Source organism: Amblyomma maculatum, chromosome 5, assembly GCF_055883805.1.
Source record: "Amblyomma maculatum isolate TAMU_Amacu chromosome 5, ASM5588380v1, whole genome shotgun sequence".
In the NCBI taxonomy this organism is placed as follows: Eukaryota; Metazoa; Arthropoda; class Arachnida; order Ixodida; family Ixodidae; genus Amblyomma; species Amblyomma maculatum.
In genome coordinates, this window is record NC_139348.1 from 24,385,234 (window position 1) to 24,408,018 (window position 22,785).

The window sequence follows — 22,785 nt, forward strand, 5'->3', positions numbered from 1 at the left end:
AGGGGGGGGGGGGATGTGGGGACCTGCGCCGCATTTCAGGGACCGTGGCGCGTCGCGCATTCAAAGGCGCGCCACTTCCCAATACTCCCTGCGCGCTGCCTGTTTCCCCCTCCCCGCTCATTCGGGGATAACCGGTCCCGCGCCAGGGGCTATAAAGGAAGGCACGCGCCGCCGTCTTGCTCTCTTCGTTCCTGCTCTTCGCTCCTGGCTCTTGACTACGTAGACGACCTGCGGTTCGCTGCCTGCCGACGCTGCCCTCCCGGACGACAACCCCGCACCGCCTTGGACGATCCCCTTCTGGACGTGAGATTAAAGATGTTTGTTACATGGCCCGCTGTGTATTTGTCTTGCGCATCCCACGGGCAGAGGAATCGCCCACACATGATTGAGCTTTCTAGCATCTCCTGGGCGTCCCCTGTCGTTTTTGTCAAGAAGGATAACATTTGGAGATTTTGTGATGACTACTGCCGTTTGAGTAAGATAAAACAGATGTTTAATCTATTCCGCGTATCGAAGACGTGCTTGATATTTTGCACGGAGCCAGCTACTTTTCACCTATCGACCTTCGTTCCTGCTACTGGCAGATCTCTGCCGAAGGAGACCATGTAAAAACAGCATCCATAACCTCTGACAGCCTCTACCACTTTAAAGTCATGCCTTGGCCTTTGCCATACCCCAGAAACCTTCGAACGCATGATGGACTCTTTGCTAGGAGGCTTCAAGCGACCACGTGTTTGTGCTATTTTGATTGCCTAATTGTTTTCTCCTCAGCATTTGACAGCCACATCTTTCGCCGGACTCAAGAAGCGCAGCTTCGGTCACCGATAAATCAATGTCCTTGGTCACTGGGTAATGCTTCGGGCGTTCAGCCTGACTAATTCGTGCTGTCAGAGAGTTTACGACTCCGTGTTCATCCAGCGATATTTGAAGCTTTATTGGCTTATGCTCCTATATCGGACGATTTCTCCCCAACTTCGCAGCCCTTACTCATCCTCTCACTAACCTGAAGAAAGATGTTTCATTCTCTTGGGGGCCGAAACAAGTTGCAGCTTTTTCGGAGCTTATTGCTGCTCTCACTACTCCCCCAACTCGTGGTCCATATTTAACCCATCCGCACCTACTGAACTCCAGACCGACGCAAGTGACCATGGGATTGGCGCTATACTCGCTCAGCGACAAATGGCCGCACATGGGTGATTGTGCATGCCATCCGCCTCCTACCTACCATAGAGCGAGACTGCCTGGCGCTTGTTGGGCTATTACAAATTTCCGTGTCTTCCTGTTTGGTCGCCCCTTTACTGTTATAACAGACTACGCCATGCAGTGTGCTGGCTTTCCTCCCTCAAAAATCCCACTGGCCGTTTGGACCGCTGGGCTATACAATTGCAGGAACATATCTCTTCCGTCATCTACAAGTCCGGCCGGCTTCACCAAGGTGCAGAACGCTTTTCCCGTCACTCCGTCCACTCCCCTAGCCCTTCGGACTACGACGATGACGCCTGTGTCTTGTCTGTCTGCATTTTCTAATATTTCTGACGAGCAGAGCTTGGATCCTTTGCTACAACATCTGGCCACCCTGATCCATCCTTCGCTTTATCTCTACTCCATGGGAACACCCTATACCCCCGTAATATGCGACATGATGGCGCTGACATTATGCTCGTCTTTCCCCAACATCTGCGTTCCACCATTTTTGAACAGTTCCATGATGATCCCACCGCTGGACACCTGGGTGTCTCCCGCACTTACGACAGCCTGAGCCTACGTTTCTATTGAACGGGGCTCTACCGCTCCATCTAGCATTACGTTGCCGCATGTGAACTGTGTCAGCGTTGGGAGAAAATACTGATCTGTTCCGTTTTCCAGTGTTGTGTTGGTGTTGATCCTCTTGGGCCGTTCCTAGTTTCCACCTAGGTGAACAAATGGATTGCCGTAGCCATCGATTATGCTACGGGGTGAGCTATTATCAAGGCATCCCGACCAGACGTGGCTAACCTACAAAACGTGAGTTTTGATCACGGCGCCGTTCACGAACCGCTAACTGACTGTGGCCACTGCTTCCTCTCACGAGTGGTTGATGAAATTCTCCGTGCTCCGTCTGCAATACATTCACCACCGCCCATCATCCCCAGAACAGCGGCCTCACAGAATGTCTAAATTGTACACTCACAGACATGCTGTCCATGTATGTTTCTGACAACCACCAGGATTGGGACGTTCATCTACCCTTTCTGACGTTCGCCTACAACTCGTCTCTCCATTCTACTGCTCAGTGCTATCCATTTTACCTACTATTTGGCCGACACTCGTTATTTCTCTTCCACACCCCACTACCCACGTCGGGCGCCACCAATACTTACTCCAGTGATGCCGTCGTCCGCGCTCATGATGCCCACCGGATTGCTCGTGGCAGGCTCTCTGCCTCCGAAGGCTCCCAAAAATGCCACCTTGATTGTGCACTACACACCTGTATCTCTCGTCTTGCTGTGGCTCCCGTGCCATCGAGTGGGGTTGTGCGAAAGACTTGCCCCTTTACACAGGCCCCTACCGTGTTTTGCGCCCCGTGACCAAAGCCACATACGAAGTAGAACCTGTGCATCCAAAGTCTTTGTCCGCAGTGCCATCCTCCAAAATTGTGAATGTGTCTCGTATCAAGCCCTATAATTCACGTTTTATTTCACTAAAGTAGAAAGCACCGAGGACTGCTTTTCCTGAGGGGAATGGTGTTACTAGCGGTATTTGCTGGTCGCGCTTTAGAGGACGATGGTGTGGGACAGACTGCCTAGAGACGACGACGCTGAGGGTAGACAGATTTGAGCTGCCATCAACGCTAGTTGTATAGATTGTGGATATTACCCGTAACAATATACATGCTAGTACTATATTCGCGCCACTCTTCCGGAGGAAATGACATAAATATAACGCGGAAAATCATTCTTATGTCATATGCTGTTTGTTTGAGGTTCAGTGAGGCGGTAGCATTGAGGTAGAATATCGGTCTCGCGCGCAAGAGGAGCATGGTTTGAATCCTGGTGGAGCGCTATTCCCCACAGGATACATGAAAAACAAAATCTTCGCGTGTCTATGGAATTGCTTAAACAGGTTTGGGATGCGACCTGATGCTGGTGAAAGCGACCGGAAATGCACTCCATCACCAGAAGAGGATTTGGCATCCCTGATGTAGTAACTGGCCGTAATCTCCTATCAAAGCACCAATAAACCCCTGGTGGTTCCCAGCGAATTCGGAGCAAATGACCAGAGCAGCGGTCAGATCAGTAACGCAGCACAGTATAGAAGCGATGAAAGATACCTTCAGAGATATTATTATTGAATGTGTGGTAGATGTAGGAGGTAAGATAGTCAGAGAGGACACAGGTAGATAGCAGAAAGATGGCCGTTAAAATCAACATGCAGGTGACTAAGCTACTATTTACCTACCTGTGGAAGGCACAGCAGATTGAAAAAGGTAGCCAAACAGAAGAAGCGGTAGCGAATATGTCTACTTATGACAGGTAGTAGGCACGCAACCGACCATTATAGAGAAGTCACTAGAACAATAAGATTGGGATGGCGCGCATTTGGCAAGCACTCGCACATTATGGCTAGCAGCTTACCGATATTGCTGAAGAGGAAAGCATACAACAGTTGCATCTTACCTGTACTCACCTATTGGGCTGAAACGTGGAGGGAAGCGAAAACGGTTTTATATAAGTTGGGGACAGCGCAGAGGGCTATGGAACAGAAAATGGTGGGTGTAACGTTTAGATATATGAAGCGTGCAAAGTGCGTCAGCGAAATAACTCGAGTTAATGACATTCTAGTAAAAGTCAAGAAGAAATTGGCATGGACAGGGCATGTAGGGCGAAGAGAGGATAACCGATGGTCACCGAAGGTAGCAAGTTGGATTCCAAAGAAAGAAAGCGTAGCAGTGGGCGGCATAAAGTTAGGGGGCGGATGAGGCTGAGTTTCGCAGGGGACAAGCGGAAGCCGCTAGCACAGGGCCGACTTAATTGAAGGATTAGGAGAGAGGCCTTTGCCATTAAGGGGCAGTGTCCGGCTGATGATGATGAGGATGAAAAGAAAAGCTCGTGCTTTTATAACATATCATTGCAAAGTCATGTTTCAGACTTATCATGCACCTTTCGAAACGTATACTAAGGAATTGCAAATTGATATGAGATTTTGATAAACGTGAGGTAGGTATTCAAGTCCACACCCATTATCTTTACATGGTAATGAGAGCATAAATGGTCTCGGTAAGCGGAAACCTGGAGGTTGTACTCATGACCTCTTGGTCGTGATTTAGATGAGACATTACTTCACGCGTGGATTTGAAACACCCCGCTATGCACACATGAATCGTGTTATCACACTTCAAAGGGAAATGAATAAGATATCCTACATAATACAAAGTATTGGTTCAAACATGCATCAAATAAATTTCATTTTATGAAGGAATTACTCGTACTAAGTTTAAGGTGAAAAGATGGATACGCACTTTTTATCTAAAATAAATTCGTCATCACCAACAAGCCAACAAGGCATTCTTTGAGATGAATTTAGATATTTGTTTTAGGTGGGAGCGGGACCACAGCCCCAGATCTGTATCTGTGGGAGTCAGAGATGTTACCGGAAAGTCTACGTAATGCTGACTTGTACGTTCGGGAAACATGAGTTTATAATCACTTCGTGTGGTTTCTCGCATATTGATTTAAGCTAGGACTACGTGCTAATACGTATGCTTGTACTAAGAGGCCGACATGCAGCTATGCCAATTAAGCAGAACTAAATTGTGCTCATTAGTTTAAATAAAAAAATTTCAAGGACCTTTCTTACAAAAAATCAAGCGTTGTCGACACTGCGAACGAAAAATTACAGCAGGTAGTTTTGATGATAAACCCCTGTTGCTGATTCAACTTTAATGTGCGTGGCTATAGGCGAGCTAGTTGAGCATCATAACATTAAAACTGCGAAAACGACAGGACGGTAGAACGACCAAGATTTATTGAAAATGCTTTACTTATATGGATCAGACGCACCTATACTGCCAAACAAACACTAAGAGGGTCTATGTAAACATGCGCAACGGCACTTACGATAACAGTGGCGACGCGTTCATGCCACGAAACACGCGAAACTGCACGGTGAATCTTGAAGGTGCTGAAAACGAGTGAAACAAATACAAAAGAACATGAAAACCGAGCAAAGAAGGCATATTCAAAAGTAGAAGAAAGGAGCAAAGAAAGGTGTGTGTGTGTGTGTGGGGGGGGGGCAACAAAGGCGCAACCTGGTCGTCAACTCGCTCGCACTCGCTGTCGGACTCGTCACTTTCAGTAAGGCTGTGCGCAAATGGTTGCAGCGTGGCGTTTTAGTGCCTTATGTTTCGGCGAAGCAGGTTGTATTCAGTAGGCACCCTGGTATTAACGTGGTTGACATGGCCAATCACTTGCGGGTGGGGAGTCTACCATTTGTCACGAGTTCTAACCATGTCTCCTTCCTTGAGGCTCGGCAGATAGTTACCACCAGCATCTCACTGTTTGCGATTAGACAGTGGTCTCTGGGGGTCGCTTGATATCCGGAAGTGGCTTGCGCCGTCTTCTTCCTTACAGGTGGTCATCCGATGCATGACCATCCTCAAGTGGAGTTGAGCTGTAGGAATGCAGTCTTTACCAGATGTCTTGCTCTGTCTCCTCGTTTTTTCTAAGATTGTGTTACAATTTGAGTCCATTTTTAAAGAAAGTTCATTAGATTGTAAAAATTCATTGTTCCATGTAGCATCCCTGAACTCATACATGGATACAAAAGGAGAAAATTGTTTAAAAAATTCCTGACTGTGGTCGGTCATTGGAATGAAATAGCGGGCAAAGACGGCTCTCAATTTGAGAATAACAATGTGACCTGCAGTGTCCTTGAGTTCAATTTCTGGGAAGTTTGTGGGGGCATCGTACACGCACAAATGAACACTAACACCGTGATCGATTGTATCTACGCCGACTCTGTACCAGGCATAACAGTGTGTTGGCCGCGTCAAGAACGCTTCCCGGTATTGTTAGAACGCGGATTTCTGGCAGACAGCACAGCCGTTTATCATCTCAATATCGCGGCTGAGTGCGGGTCAGAATATTAGCTTTCGAGCTCTTGATTTCCTTTTAGCCCAAATGACCCTCATGTAGACGTTGAAGCGTTTCCTCCCTCATGGACTTTGGATTGTTACTTTGATTACTTATATCACATTTTTTTTGGCGAATGGCTTCATGCTACTGACCATACCACAGTTATCTCACAAATCACATACACCTCACTGCTGATAAAGCCCCCTTGCAGGGGCCTCAACTACACGATTTATTGTTTTTCTGCTCACCAGATCCGTGTCTACCCCCAGAGCATGAATCTTTGGTTCGTCTGGGAATTAGCGATATCCGTCGATTCCTCGACGATGACCTTGATAGCCATGTCGGCCAGCAATAACTCGTTTTCTGGTACAAATTGTATGATGTAATCTTAATCCAAAAAGCGCAAAAAATACGCTGAGACCTTGGCGGAATATCGCTAGCTTAATTTTGCTGCACTAGCTAGGAGTGGGTGATGGTCCGTATTAATAACACTTTTTTTCTAACTGTTGAAACTGTTCGCAGCTAAACTTAGCCATGTTACGCGATGCGTAGGAAACAGGTCACTAGCTATTCTGGGGACATCGTAAAATTCCAGATCCTGCCCAATTTCTGATACCTTCGAGTATACCTTTGTTCTCTTAGCTTTGCCAGCACTGTTGTACAAATTAAAGCAGCACGCAGAGCAGCCGATACAGATGCATGCTTCTGTGTCCACTGAAAGATTGAGTTATTTTTCTTGACAACAAAACATTGACTTTTGTAGCGGGAGCTACATTGGACACAGTTTCGCCATTTCGCCATGCTTGTCCGGTGCCTGTCCGAAGAGCGAAGAAAGAAGAAGAGGAAGGAGAGGATGAGGAGGAAGAGGAAGTAGTGGGAGGCGGTAGCTGACAGCTGACATGGCCGAGTACTAATTGGACTTCGGTCTTCTTGAATTACATTGGCAGGAGCTGCCAACTCGGGTCTCTCCTTTCATATGGGAAGGTGTTATCACAATCAGCCTGCAGAAACCTTTGCATAAAGTTATAATTAGGCCACGCAGGCACGTTCATATAGCTCGGTTAAAGTAGGGCTTTATATGTTGGCTTGTAGCTTACGCTATCGCGTCATCACAAAGATGGGAGTGAAAACAAAGAGATGTCGCAGTGGAGGGCTTTGGATCACCACGCAACAGACTCTTTCACTTGTCACACTTTAGTGGTCAAAAGTGCCCCCGACGGCATACAGCTGAAACCATGCAGTAAACTACTATGTGAAAGCGTCATGTCTACTTTCAAGCCGAACCTAAGCGTAGCCATGCAGATACCTATTGCGTAACTCCGGGTATAACCACAAGCTAAACCATAGCAATTTTTTTTTTTCATTACACATGCGTCTCTTCATGCCGGAGTCAATATCAGAACTGAGTCGGGTCACCTGATACCAAAGAGCTGAACCGTTCTCTTCGCTTTATGTCGGTTGATGTCGCTGCACGCACGCCTATAGCACTGGGCGGCAGCGTCGGGGTAGAAATTTCCCCTTCCTTCCTGATTAGTCACCGTCGAGTACAGTCAGTTATCTTCATTTGGTCGCTGCGTAGAATCCGGGTTTTGGTACCAGCTTGTATTTATGTCGCGTTCGTTAAAATCAGACCCCTTCGTTACAGAGTACGAACGACATCTGTTTATTGCAGGTTACATGAGACGACTGAGGCCCCAAGAGGCGCTCTAGGAGCTTGCTAGACTTGAATTGCCTTCCAACATTGGGCAGTTTTGTTTCGGTTTCGCTGAAGATGATGTCTAGAAGCCAAGCGTGAAATGTAGCGACGCTCTGCGAAAGGCGGGGTAATTTCAACACATTGCAGAATAGATTACTTTATAAGTTGTTGTGCTGAACATTAAAAATAATTCAAGTTTGTTCAACGAAGCGGTTTATTGAGCAAAATTCTCCTAATTCCGCGAGAATGAGTTTTTCTTTATACTCTGGCCTGTATTAAGTATTGGCACGCATGAGGCATTTTCCGGGCGATTCTTCGGCGTTGACATTAGCAAGGCTTGTTTTGCGCGCTAGAGAGAACGTGTTCGCCAAACATCTGGTCCTGAAGGAACCCCCCCAAAAAAACGCTGACGCTACGCAGCCGTTAGGAGAGGGCGGCTACAGAAGGTCTATGAGAGCCGAAGCACCCGTCACATGATTCTGACTGGGGGCACGCCGCGAAGGATTCGCGCGCGCTACTCGAGAAAGCAGCCATTCGTCTTGTGTGCGTCGTGCTTGGTGATAGAGCTGCTGAACTAGACTGCCGTACTGAAGACGTCGCCCTCCCATGGTGTATTATCTGTGCAGGCGCTTCTACCCCGTTTTCTCGGTAAACGCTTATCGAAGGTAGCTGGTCAAAACTATATCGAAGTAGCTATACTCAAGAATGAAAAAGTATAAAAGTAATGGCAGTGAGGAGCGCCTCTGTGGAAGGCACCCGCTGTGAAGAGCAGTGCATGTGAGTTGCGCACTCGGTGCATTGTCGAGGGGGTCAGTTTTATGCATTTCAAATCGCAGTCGCATCTTGTTTTCATGGTGAAATATTATTTATTTTATCGGGAAGTAAAATAGGGTAACAGCGGATCGCGAGTGCGCATGCTCAAAGTGATTATCTCACTGCCCGCACTTTCAACGCACCATTGAGTGCGGGGAGGCACTGTCGCACCGCAATTACAATATCCACTAACATTTAATACGGGCCTACTACTTGCCGAATAAGCATGGTACACAAACAATAAAGGCTCATTGGTCCAAGCGTGCTAGAGGAGCGCGTAGAGAATGTGTTTTGGTGTGCGCAATGTAGCAGCACGTGCGCCAGTACTGCACTATATTGTCACGAAGTGGTGACGAGGTCGACGACACAATTTAAGGGTCCATGATTGCACTAAAGAAACTGTTTATTTGGGCTGACTTGCGCCCGCAAAAGAACTAAGCAACTCGGCGGCGGCGACAGAAACAAACGTGCTCGTCGATCGTCGAACAAAGAATACCGGTCACACTCGGCAACGCTCAATTTAAAGGCTGCACAGAACAATCTAGATAACGTCGCAAACAGCTACCAGCACGGGCTGGAACATTGTGGAAAGACACCCGAGTGGCCGGAACCTTCCAGACAGATCTCGGTGAGTCTTGCGCTACGACAAAACTGATAAAGGTGTGACTCGCGACATCGAGCAGTAACAAACAAAGATTACAGAACTGATACGTGGTCCAGAATCAGAGTGATAAGCCTGTATGCCGGCGGGTGTTAAAAAACAACAAATACTGTTTTGCAGGTTTCGCGGCATTACTCCCCCCTTAAAAAAACATCGCCTCGATGTTTCAAAACAAAGAAACTTAAACATAAACACTGCAAAGTATAAACACCACAGATTCTTTAACGCGCGTAATATGGCTTCAGTCGTACAACATGTACAATTTCTGGGCGTGCGCGTCGCCGTTGTGATGCTGATGTTCCGTCGGGAATGACTTCATAGTCCAGGGGTCCGACGCGGCGAAGGATTTTATATGGCCCAAAGTATCGACGCAACAACTTTTCACTTAATCCGCGACGGCGAATTGGTGTCCAAACCCACACGTGGTCTCCTGGATTGTACTCTGCGTGGCGTCGTCGTAAATTGTATCGTCGGCTGTCGGTGCGCTGTTGGTCTTTAATACGCAGCCGTGCGAGTCGTCGGGCTTCCTCTGCACCCAGCACCTCCACCAGATGTCACGTAGTGGTGACGAGGTCGACGACACAATTGAAGGGTCCATGATTGCACTAAAGAAACTGTTTATTTGGGCTGACTTGCGCCCGCAAAAGAACTAAGCAACTCGGCGGCGGCGACAGAAACAAACGTGCTCGTCGATCGTCGAACAAAGAATACCCGTCACACTCGGCAACGCTCAATTTAAAGGCTGCACAGAACAATCTAGATAACGTCGCAAACAGCTACCAGCACGGGCTGGAACATTGTGGAAAGACACCCGAGTGGCCGGAACCTTCCAGACAGATCTCGGTGAGTCTTGCGCTACGACAAAACTGATAAAGGTGTGACTCGCGACATCGAGCAGTAACAAACAAAGATTACAGAACTGATACGTGGTCCAGAATCAGAGTGATAAGCCTGTATGCCGGCGGCTGTTAAAAAACAACAAATACTGTTTTGCAGGTTTCGCGCAATATCGTGCAATAAAACAGAAAACAAGAAAAAGAAGGGAAAGGTACTATCGCATTTCATGCTTAAGGGGAAGTGAAGAGTTTAAGCAACCTCCAATTGTTTTTTAATAAGAATGCCTTTCTTTTCGCGATTGTAATGTTAATTCCTGTCGGGCTATCTGCCTCGTCGCACAGGCGTCCGTTTCAGCGACATTGCGCAGCAGCCACTGCATCATTCAATTAACTGAAGTCATAGGCCTGTATTCAAATCCGTTCATGTGTAGGGGAGCTCTTTAGAGGAACGCTCGGTAGCTGGAATGAACCATGCCGGGTTTGCCTCTGCCTGCACCATTTCGTTACCGATAGCGTTTATTTAAACATGACTTGCGATGTCTTCTTTTCCTTGCGTGTATTGTGCGTGCTCGCGTTTGAAGTTTTCTTCGTCGCTCGAGTTCTTTGTGCAGCGCTGCCGACCAGAAATGATTCTTCGCGATTAGACGTCTAGTATGCATGTCATTGTAGTAGTAGTCATGAGATAGTAAACAACTTTCAAGCGCTCGTTGAGAGCTGTCAGCCGTTAGTTAGTTAGTTCAGGTGTTCAGTCGTGTCCGACTCTTCGTGACCCTATGGACCATGTCACGCCACGCTTTCCGGTCTCTCACTATCTTCTTAACATCACATAGCTTCATCTGCAATGACTCGAGAATGCCATCTAACCATCGCGTTCGCTGCCTACCCCTTCTCCGGCGACCCTCAACTTTCCCAACATCAAATCTTTCTCCAGCGACTCCTCTCTTCTCATCAGATGACCAAAGTAGCTGAGCTTTAACTTTAGAATTTGACCCTCCAATGAGCAGTCAGGGTTTATGGTCGACAATATCGACTGATTTGATCTTCTGGCAGTCCAAGGAACTCTTAAGAGTCTTCACCAGCGCCACAATTCAAGCGCGTCAATTCTTCGGCGGTCAGCCTTTTTCACAGTCCAACTCTCGCATCCATACATCACAACTGGAAAGACCATAGCACGGGTTATACGGATCTTGGTTGGCAGACTAATGTCTCTGCTCTTTACTAGGCGGTCAAGGCTAACCATTGCTCTCTTTCCCAGAAGCAGGCGTCTCCTAATTTCATGGCTGCAGTCTCCTTCCGAGGTAATCATGGCGCCCAAGAACAGAAAATCTGTCACAGCTTCCACTTCATGTCCATTGATGCTCCAGGACTTGATAGGGCAAGACGCCATGAGCTTCGTCTTTTTAATGTTCAGTTTAAGCCCAAACTTCTCACTCTCTTCTTGTACGCGCATTAGAAGTCTCTTGAGTTCCACTTCACTTTCTGCAATAAAGTGGTATCATCCGCATATCTAAGGTTGTTGATACGTTTTCCAGCAATCTTCACTCCAGCTGAAGACTCGTCCAGACCAGACTTCCTCATGATGCACTCTGCATATAGGTTAAATAGGCAGGGCGACAGTATGCAGCCTTGCCTCACCCCTTTCTCAATCGGAAACCAATAAGTAAGACCATGCCCAGTTCTGACTGTGGCCTCTTGCCCTTCATAAAGGTTCCTGAGGAGACAGATGAGGTGAATTGGAACTCCCATCTCTTGGAGAGCTTGCCACAATCTGCTGTGATCTACGCAGTCAAACGCTTTCGCATAATCAATAAAGCAGAAGTAAATGGGTTTGTGGAACTCTCTTGCTTTTTCCTTGATCCAGCGAAGGTTGGCAATTTGGTCTCTAGTTCCTCTGCCCTTGCGAAACCCAGCTTGCTCGTCCGGAAGCTCCCGATCCACATACTGCTGCAGCCTACCTTGCAGGATTTTTAACATCACCTTGCTAGCATGCGAAATAAGCGCGATCGTGCGGTAGCTGGAACAATCTTTGGCACTGCCTTTCTTTGGAATGGGGATGTAAACTGACCTCCTCCAATCCTGTGGCCACTGCAGGGTTGTCCAAATCTTTTGACATAATGTATGCAGTGTGTTAACAGCGTCGTGGTCGAGGTTTTGAAGCAACTCAGCTGGAATACCATCAATTCCGCTAGCTTTGTTCTTAGCAAGGCTGGCTAAGGCCCATTCAACTTCACTCTTCAGGATGCCCGGCTCGAGATCAGTAATAACAACCGTCCTATGTTGGGTTTGCACATCCGGGTCCTTCTTGTACAGTTCTTCTGTGTATTCCTGCCGCCTCTTCTTTATCTCTGAGGCTTCAGTGAGGTCCTTGCCTCGTTTGTCCTTTATCACGCCCAGCTTAGCACAGAAGCTTCCTTTGATATCTTTGATTGTCTTATACACAGCTCTTGTGTTCATTAATTGGCTGTTGTCCTCAACTGCTTGACACTGTATGTTCAGGAAGGCATTCTTATCTCTCCTTGCTATTTTCTGAAAATCCGCATTGAGAACCTTGGGGCGCTGTCAGCCGTAGGCTCTAATAATCCGTCGTCCGCTTTACAGAAAGTTTACACACAGCTTGGGCTATGCACCCAGTCACTTTTATTATATCCACAGCTTTATTTAACATCGTTGCGTCATCGCTGACAAGGCTTCCATCGCCTTCGGAGTCTACAAGCGCCAAAAAAATGCCGTTAGACATTTTTATTCATGCTCATGTCGAAATTAATCGAAAGAAAGTTATCGGAGACAAGAAAGAACCGCTGATGCGTAATTATTTTGCTGATAAGTGGCAGAAAATTTATTTTTCCTGACCAAACGAGGTTTTATAAAATATTGCCGCGAGACCTTCAAAACTGTATTTGCTGTTTTTAGCAGCAGCCGGTGTGCAGCATTATCACTCTGATTCTGGCACGCGTACCTATTCTGTACTCTTTGTTAATGTTCGACGTCGCGAGACGAACCTTTATCAGTTCCTCTGTCGCGCATCATAGTTAGCGGCCTGGCGACGAAAATGGGGTGCTGTACAGTCGTGAGCAGAAGTGGTATACAACACCCAGCTGGTAGCGGTGCTCGAAAAAATTGCATTGCAAGGCGAACTAGCAATAGCTATCTGGAATAAAGACAATAGTGGTGGGGCCCCATTTTATTTACAGGCATGTGCCACTGTCGCTGTCGCTAGACATTTAGATGCAGTTTTACTGAGCTTCGTCACCCGTTGACTGTTTTATACCACTTTTGCTCACGACTGTATTTGAAGAGCTGTACCGACGGCTTGGTGACTCTGCTCTTCACAAGTAGTTCTTGATTTCTTCAGGTCGTTCGCCAGGATGGCGTCGTGGGGCGTCGATGATGACGCCGCGGAGGCCGATGCAGTGCAGTGCCGTAGGATGTGGCTGGCCTCACCGCAGTGGAAGCATAATGGTCGGTTATTAGACGACCTCCAGGCATCGCATTTTCTGCGGCTTGCATTTCGTTGGTAGGCTTGCTGGGCGGGGACAAAGGGGCGGTTTTGAGGAACAGGAAGATAGCTCGGGAACGTCCTCGGGCGAAGTCCTCGGGCGACGTCCTCAAGCGTCGCCACCTGCGGTCGTTCGGTTGGTGGCAGCAACTCGCGGAGTTCTCGGACGACCTCCCGGATGAGGTCCCGAAGGTTCTCTCCGCTTGCAGATGCGCTAAGATAGTGGTTTGAGTAGTCCGGTTGAAGTGATCACTCGTAGTGGAGCATCCGGGTGTCCACGCCTTCTCGATGGTACACGCTTCCGTTTCAAATTCCGCCACGGTGTTAGGCAGATTTCTGCCGAGACCTGCATATAGCGACTCTTTAACCCCTCGCATTAAACATTTCACTTTCTCACCTTCAGTCATGCTAGGGTCAGCGCGGCGAAAGATGTGCCTCTTCTCCTCGACGTAAATCCGGACAGGCACATTTGGGAGTTGAAGTCTTGAATTAATTAGAGCCTGGGCTTGTTCTTGCGAATGATGCTTGCAAATGCCATAAAAAATTCAGTCCTGCAAATTTTCCAATCTTTCAAAGCTGCCTCTTGACTTTCAAACCATATAGGGGCAGATCCTTCAAGGTCCCTGAGTTTCGCAACGTCTTTCCAGCCGTTCAGTTCTGCCACACTGTCGAAAAGGTTGATTCAGTCATCCGTGTCTTCTGTGGGCAGTCCTTAGAAGATGAGGGGCTCCCTGGGCTGGACGAAGACAACTGGTGCTGTTGACAGGGTCATTTCCAAAGTTGATGCCTTTCGGGATCGAAAGGAGTCAGGCAGCAGATCGTGTTCGGGTTGGAGCTCTTGAAGTCGGCAGCTGGCTCGGTGACTGGTCCCCCAGGGCGACAGGAACAAGGCTGAGGTCTTCCCTTGAAGGATCAAGGGCAGCACCTCCATCAGATGTCACGTGCTAGTGACAAGAGTAGGTGAGTGCACTAAAGAAACTCTTTATTGGGCTGAATTGCGCCCGCAAAAGAACTAAGAGATTCAGCGGCGGCGATAGCAACAATCGTGCTCGGCGGTCATCGAACAAATAATGCCTGCCGCGGCTATGAACCATCTAGATACAGTCGCAAACAGTTACTAGCCCGAACTGGAATAATATAAAAACATACGCGAGTGACCGGAACCTTCGAGACAGATCTCGGCGCATCTTGCGCGACAAAGAAAACGATGAAGGTGCGTCTCGTGACATCGAGAATAACCAAAATTACAGAATCGATATATGTGCCGGAATCCGAGTGAAAGGGTCGCATGCCGGCGGCTGCAAAGAAAAAATACAATTTTGAAGGTTGCGCGGCAATATGTCATACACAGTCCTGCAGTTGCTCTATAATATAACGAGGCGGGCGAGTTGGTGAATAGTATGAGAACGCATTTTGAAAAGCTGGCCACCCTGTATACGCAGTGCCTGATGTCATAGACGGTACCGGAACAATGGAAGAATGCAAGCATTATCCTCATTCATAAGAAAAGGGACTTAAGGACCTTAAAAATTACAGACCAATCAGCTTACTGTCTGTTACGTATAAGGTATTTACTAAGGTAATCGCTAATAGAATCAGGTCAACGTTAGACTGCAATCAAGCAAAGGATCAAGCAAGTTTTCGGAAACGGTACTCTGCTATCGATCATATCCATACCATCAATCAGGTGATAGAAAAATGCTCGTAATATAACCAGCCCTTATACATAGCATTCATTGATTACGAAAAAGCATTTGACTCTGTTGAAACCTAGGCGATGATGCAGGCAGTGCGAAATCAGGGGGTAGACGAGCCATACGTCAAAGTGCTGGAAGATATATATAATGGCTGCACAGCAACCATAGTTCTCCATAAAGAAAGTAACAAAATTCCCATAAAGAAAGGTGTTAGGCAAGGAGACACAATCTCCCCAGTACAATTCGACGCTTGATTAGAGGAAGTATTCAGAGACTTGGAATGGGAGCAGTTAGGGATAAGGGTAGATGGAGAATACCTCAGTAATCTGCGATTTTCTGATGACATTGCCTTGCTAAGCAACTCGGGGGATGAACTGCAAATAATGATTGATGACCTAGACAAGAAAAGTAGAAAGGCAGGCTTGAAAATCAATATGCAGAAGACTAAGGTAATGTTCAACAGCCTCGGAAAGAACAGGAGTTTACATTAGGTAGTGAAGTACTGGAAGTAGTGGGCGAATATGTCTGCTTAGGACAGGTAGTAACCGCAGATCCGGACCATCAAAAGGAAATAACAAGAAGAATAAGATTGAGATGGAGCGCATTTGGCAAGCACTCAAAGATTATGACTAGCAGCTTACCGGTATCGCTAAAGAGGAAATTATATAACAGTTGCATCTTACCTGTACTCACCTATGGAGCTGAAACGTGGAGGCTAACCAAGAGAGTTCTACTTAAGTTGAGGACAAGCCAGAGGGCTATGGAAGGAAAAATGGTAGGGGTAACATTAAGAGATAGGAAGCGTGTAGAGTGGGTCAGATAAATAACTCAGGTTACCAACATGCTAGTGGAAATTAAGAAGAAGAAATGAGCATGGTCAGGACATGTAGTGCGAAGAGAGGATAACCGATGGTCGCTTAGGGTAACAAACTGGATTCTAAGGGAAGGAAAGCGTAGCAGGGGGCGGCAGAAAGTTAGATGGGCGGATGAGGCTAAGAAGTTCGTAGGAGTCAAGTGGATGCAGCTAGCGCAGAACCGAGTTAAGTGGAGAAATATGGGAGGGGCCTTCGCCGTGCAGTGGGTATAGTCAGGCTGACGATGATGATGATGATGATGAATTTTGAAACCGCGCAAATGAAGGGTTGTGAAAGAAACCACCAGGACCAAGACTTCAACTAGTTTTTCGGTGCCTCACATTTATACATTCATGGCAACCATACTGTTATCTAACAAACCATCCTCAAGTAACACTGGTGCGCAGGCGTGAACGGGAGATCATGCTATCCAGATATTCACTATTTATCAGTCAAGTTGACCAAGGCTTTGTTGACACACGAGCCGGATTCCTTCTTGTTTTGCTGGTTTCTTCCCGGTCCCTTGTCGTATTGCGCGGTTTCAAAATGGATCGTAATGATAGTTGCTGTAGGGTTAGGATTGGGTGTTATGTGATGGGGTCTTTATTGTATGCATGTCCTTAATCTTCTGATCAAGTGCTGTTTGCGGATTTCTCTATTTCGACTGACTGCGCTTGGGGTGCTTTGCCTTCCTGATTTCTGCCTTGCGGGATTGCGGCAGTGGATGTGCATCCTTAAATATGAAGAGAACCCGCTCGGTGCCTGTGATTCGGTGGCGGGGGGAGGAATCGCATGGATTCGCGATATGCTCGCTTGCAAGCAGAAAGTGTTGTGTTAAATGTTTTTTTTATAAGCAGTACGTGAGTCTATACTTCTTCTTGAGTATACAGAGACACAATACATACAATAAAGATTCAGACGATGTTATATATACAGATGATGTATATTCTTTTTTATTGCTGTCATTGTCAAAGAATTTTCCATTTTAGTTTTTTTCCACTGCTTATAGTACCTTGAAATATTTTGTAAGGTGGAGTTCAGCGCTGTATGTTTGCGCGTATAAGTGGTATATGGGTTAGACTGCTCGGTTGGCATACAAGCATGCATGCTTAAGTGGACAGGCGATGCATGTGAAAAGCTATTTACAAATAACGAAGTTACTTACTATCTATACGCTTGTTTTTCCCTACACGATTACTAATATTTACCATGCAGGCAGCATGAATAGTTCTGCAAAAATCCGTTTTCGAGGTTACCTTATTTTTTATGTCACCACAGATATCCATTTCCGCAGCTCAAAATTTCGCGCCATAGACTTGAAACACCAGGTGCGGTGAAACACATGACAATTCTGAGAACCAATTAGAGATACAATATTGCGCCGATCAGCGGCCATGCGTGTCGAGTATAGGGCCCCTGAGTAAATGAAAGCGCGACGTCGGATGCATCATTCACAAAATGAGCGGCGATAACCGAAACTTGAGCGTTTCTCCTCAAGACCGCGTTAATGTGAAAACTGAAAACAAAAAACCGAAGATGATAGATTAGTTCATATAATAAAACAGAATGGCGGTTGTTTTGAACTTGAGTTTAGCCACCATGTAAATACCAGAAAGCATACCAGAAAGAAGAAATACCACCAGAAAGCAGGTAGATACGCCTTTTCAGCCGTTGATAGCGGGCTGGAGAAGGGAATAGGTGCAGCCATGAAAGAAGCAACCGGGCTAGCTGCTCTCACAAGGCTGGTGCATTCACTCTTCAAGCAAGCTTGGATACGCTTCTCGGCCGTCGAGAACACAACACGGACAGTTGGTTCCTTATGTTCGATACTTTTAATACTGTTAGATTTTAATGTCTCAAAACTACTCTGACTTTAAGAGATGTCGTAGTGGATGGCACTGGAAATTTAGGCGGCCAGGGGTTCTCTAACGTACACTGATATCGCACAGAGCACATGCGCCTTGCTTTTCGCCACCATCAAAAAGCGGCAGCCACGGCCGGGATTTAATCCGGCATACTTCGGTACTCCGCTGGACAGGCCGCCATTAGAAACGTACCCTGGCAACGTTTAATGCTAGAACCCTAGCTAGTGAAGCTAGTTTAGCAGTGCTGTTAGAGGAACTAGAGGGTACGAAATGGGATGTCATAGGGCTTAGTGAGGTTAGGAGGCCAAATGAGGCATATACTGTACTGAAGGATGAGCATGTACTGTGTTATCGAGGTTTACCGGAGAGGCGAGAACTAGGAGTAGGTTTCCTTGTCAATAAGCATATAGCGGGTAATATAGATGAATTCTATAGTATTAATGAGAGGGTGGCAGTCATCGTAATTAGGCTTAATAAGCGGTATAAACTGAAGGTTGTACAGGCCTATGCACCTACATGTAGTTATGATGACAAGGCAGTTGAAAGCTTCTACGAAGATGTAGAATCGGCAATGCGGAAAGTAAAGACGCAGTATACTGTACTAATGGGCGACTTCAATGCCAAGGTAGGGAAAAAGCAGGCAGGAGACAAGGCAGTAGGTGACTATGGCATTGGTTCTAGGAACAGCAGGGGGGAGTTTCTAGTTGAGTTTGCATAGCGCAATAATTTACGAATCATGAATACCTTCTTCAGCAAACGCAATAACCGGAAACGGACATGGAAAAGTCCTAACGGGGAGATTAAAAATGAAATCGACTTCATAATGTGTTCAACCCCCGCCATTATGCAAGATACAGAGGTAATCGGGAAAGTGCGATGCAGTGACCACAGGATGGTGAGGTCCCGAATTAGCCTAAATCTGAAGAAGGAACGCAACAGATTAGTAGGAAAGAAACCCATCAACGAATTAACTATGAGGGGGAGGGCAGAAGAGTTCAGAATCTCGTTACAGAATAGGTATTCAGCTCTAACCGAGGATGGCGACATTACCCTAGAAGCAAGGAACAATAATTTCAGAGATATCATTACGGAATGCGCGGTAGAAGTAGGCGGTAGGATAGTTAGAGAGGATACTGGTAAGCTGTCTAAGGAGACGAAAGATTTGATTAAGAAACGCCAGAGTATGAAAGCTTCCAATCCAACAGACAAGATCGAATTGGTCGAGATATCAAACCTAATCAATAAGCGCGAGGTGGCCGATGTCAGGAAGTATAACATAGAGAAAATTGAGCACGCTGTAAACAACGGGGGAAGCTTTAAAGCGGTAAAGAAGAAATTGGGCATAGGCAAGAACTAGATGTATGCGATAAGAGACAAGGCGGGCAACGTCATCACGAATATGGACAAGATAGTCAAAGTTGCCGAGGAGTTCTATACAAAACTCTACAGTAGCCAAAGTAGTCAGGACCGTAATGAGATTGGTGGTAGGAAAAAACAGTCAGACGTTCCATCAGTGACGAAGGACGAGGTCAAGAAAGAACTAGAAACTATTAAAAGGGGGAAATCAGCTGGAGAGGATCAGATAACTACAGATCTGCTAAAGGACGGGGGGGGATATCGTGCTAGAAAAACTGGCCATCCTGTTACGCAGTGCCTGTTGTAATCGACGGTACCGGAACCATGGAAGAATGCAAACATTATCCTTATTCACAAGAAAGGGGACTCTAAGGACCTTAAAAATTACAGACCAATCAGCTTACTGTCTGTTACGTGTAAGGTATTTACTAAGGTAATCGCTAATAGAATCAGGACAACCTTAGACTGCAATCAAGCAAAGGATCAAGCAGGGTTTCGGCAACGATACTCTACTATCTATCATATCCATACCATCAATCAGGTGGCAGAAAAATGCTCGGAATATAACCAGCCCTTATACATAGCATTCATTGATTACGAAAAAGCATTTGACTCTGTTGAAACCTCGGCGATGATGCAGGCAGTGCGAAATCAGGGGTAGACGAGCCATACGTGAAAGTGCTGGAAGATATATATAATGGCTGCACAGCAACCATAGTTCTGCATAAAGAAAGTAACAAAATTCCCATAAAGAAAGGTGTTAGGCAAGGAGACACAATCTCCCCAGTACAATTCGACGCTTGATTAGAGGAAGTATTCAGAGGCTTGGAATGGGAGCAGTTAGGGAGGGATAAGGGTAGATGGAGAATACCTCAGTAATCTGCGATTTGCTGATGACATTGCCTTGCTAAGCAACTCGGGGGATGAACTGCAAATAATGATTGATGACCTAGAAGACTAAGGTAATGTTCAACAGCCTCGGGAAGGAACAGCAGTTTAAATTAGGTATCGAAGTACTGGAAGTAGTAGGCGAATATGTCTACTTAGGACAGGTAGTAACCGCAGATCCGGACCATGAAAAGGAAATAACAAGAAGAATAAGATTGGGATGGAGCGCATTTGGCAAGCACTCGCAAATTATGACTAGCAGCTTACCGGTATCGCTCAAGAGGAAAGTATACAACAGTGGCATCTTGCCTGTACTCACCTATGGGGCTGAAACGTGTAGGCTAACCAAGAGAGTTCTACTTAAGTTTAGGACAACCCAGAGGGCTATGGAACGAAAAATGATAAGGGTAACATTAAGAGATAGGAAGCGTGCACAGTGGGTCAGAGAAATAACTTAAGTTACCGACATTCTAGTGGAATTTAAGAATAAGAAATGGACATGGGCAGGACATGTAGTGCGAAGAGAGGATAACCGATGGTCGCTGCGGGTAACAAACTGGATTCCAAGGGAAGGACAGCGTAGCAGGGAGCGGCAGAAAGTTAGGTGGGCGGATTAGATTAAGAAGTTCGCAGGGATCAAGTGGATGCAACTAGCACAGAACCGGGTTAAAAGGAGAAATATTAAAAAGGTCGTCGCCCAGCAGTGGGTATATTCTGGCTGATGATGATGATGATGATGACTTCGGTACAAGTAGTCAAGCGCCCTAACCAGTTCACCAACCGCGGAGATGCCCGGTGAGAAAACGTATAGAGGCAAGGCACCACAGCAACCTTGCTCTGGCTGACTGGGATAGCATTCCCCTCACTCTCTTCCTTTATTCTAGAGGGAGCCGGCTAACGAGATCAGCAGCTACTCGGGGTAGCCTGATTTAACCAGCCGAAGATTCTGCCTTTCTTACTTGGCCTCATGGTGTGCACAAATTCTCATTAGGGCATTCATGAAACAGACCACGATGCCTCTCTTAAAAATATTGGAGTGAGCCCAACTGTAAGGCAACAGGGAAATGCCCTCTCTCTATTCCTACCATCAACTAAGGTTGTTCTGTGCCTTCGATAGCCTTAGATCAAGAAAGCGTAAAGATCCACTGTCGGGTATCCCATGGTTTTAAGCAAAGGGCACGAGGCACTCTTCATAAGAAAGCACTTCTGAAATTGCATTAGCGAAAGTAGATTCATTACTAACCAAAAAGATTAAGTATTCACCGACTAAACTCATTTACAGCAGCTGACGAAGAAAGCTGCTAGTTGAGCAGTCAGTAGTAATGGGCGATGTAGATATCACTTAAGATAGATCAATCAAGGGGCGGCTGCAAACTCCGTTTCTCTGAGTAAAATACTGTCACCCCCTGAAACCTATGTAGAGTTAGGATAAACGGCCAATAGTTCAAAAAAGCCGTCCACCAGCCCTATGGAATTCTATTTTGCCTTAAGCAGCATAATGGCGTTCACTCTGAGCACGTTCTAACAGAGCTTCTGGTTACGTGGGGCGAATGCAATGTGTTTCCCGATTATTGAGTCGCTCACTGACTCGAAATTGCTACTCTCGGCTACATTTTGCGGTTCGCGTAAAAATGAATAAAGGGTTGGCCTTCAGCCTGGCTTTTTGGGCGAAACATATACCTCTCGCAGAATTCATTCTGCTGCTCTTAAATGTAAACTTCAAACTTCTCACAAACGTTGCATAGGGCGTTTGCTTTCAACCGCAGAAAGAGAGAAATTATAAACATTATAAATACTTTAAAAGCATCCCCCACAGCAAATAGCAGCAGCAGAGCTGTCTTAGCCGCTTCCGCCCTTGTTTCATTGGTCGATTCGGTAGCCTTCAGGAAGAGCTCGGACTTCGTGATGACATGCAGAAAAGCTGGTCGGTTTGACTGAGCTGCTGACTTTTCACTGGTGATTAGCCACTTCAAGCCATTGCTTGAAGGGCCAACAGGCGGTACACATTGGAGCCCATGTTACAGTAAGGATATGCCAGAACAGAATTAACTTTATTGATAGAAGCTGCGCGGTTGATTGCAGCTCGTCGATACATGCATGTACAGGTGTCATTAGGAGCGGTCGGTGTGACACATCACTGGCATGCACTGCGCATATGTATCTTGTAGAGTAAAATAGAGTATGCAAGGGTATCGAAGTATGAAAAGACTATTCACTAAAAAATTATTTCACAGTGACTCTAGAGGCGGGCTTATTCAGGCGATACCCTTTAATGGATCGTCGTTGTCGACATAAGGTTGTCAGCAGAGGTGTCAAGCTTTCGAGAGCTACAGTTAAAATAAACTAATATACTTTGTCTCCACCGGGAATCGAAGTTCCATCCCTTGGACCCTCTGCCCAGCTCTTTACCAACTCTGCCACGCCTCGGATCGTGAAACGCTCTTCATAATTCCCTTTGTCTACCATGAGAATGATAGCGGGGTTCCGCGGGTGACAGTTACTGCGCCTTT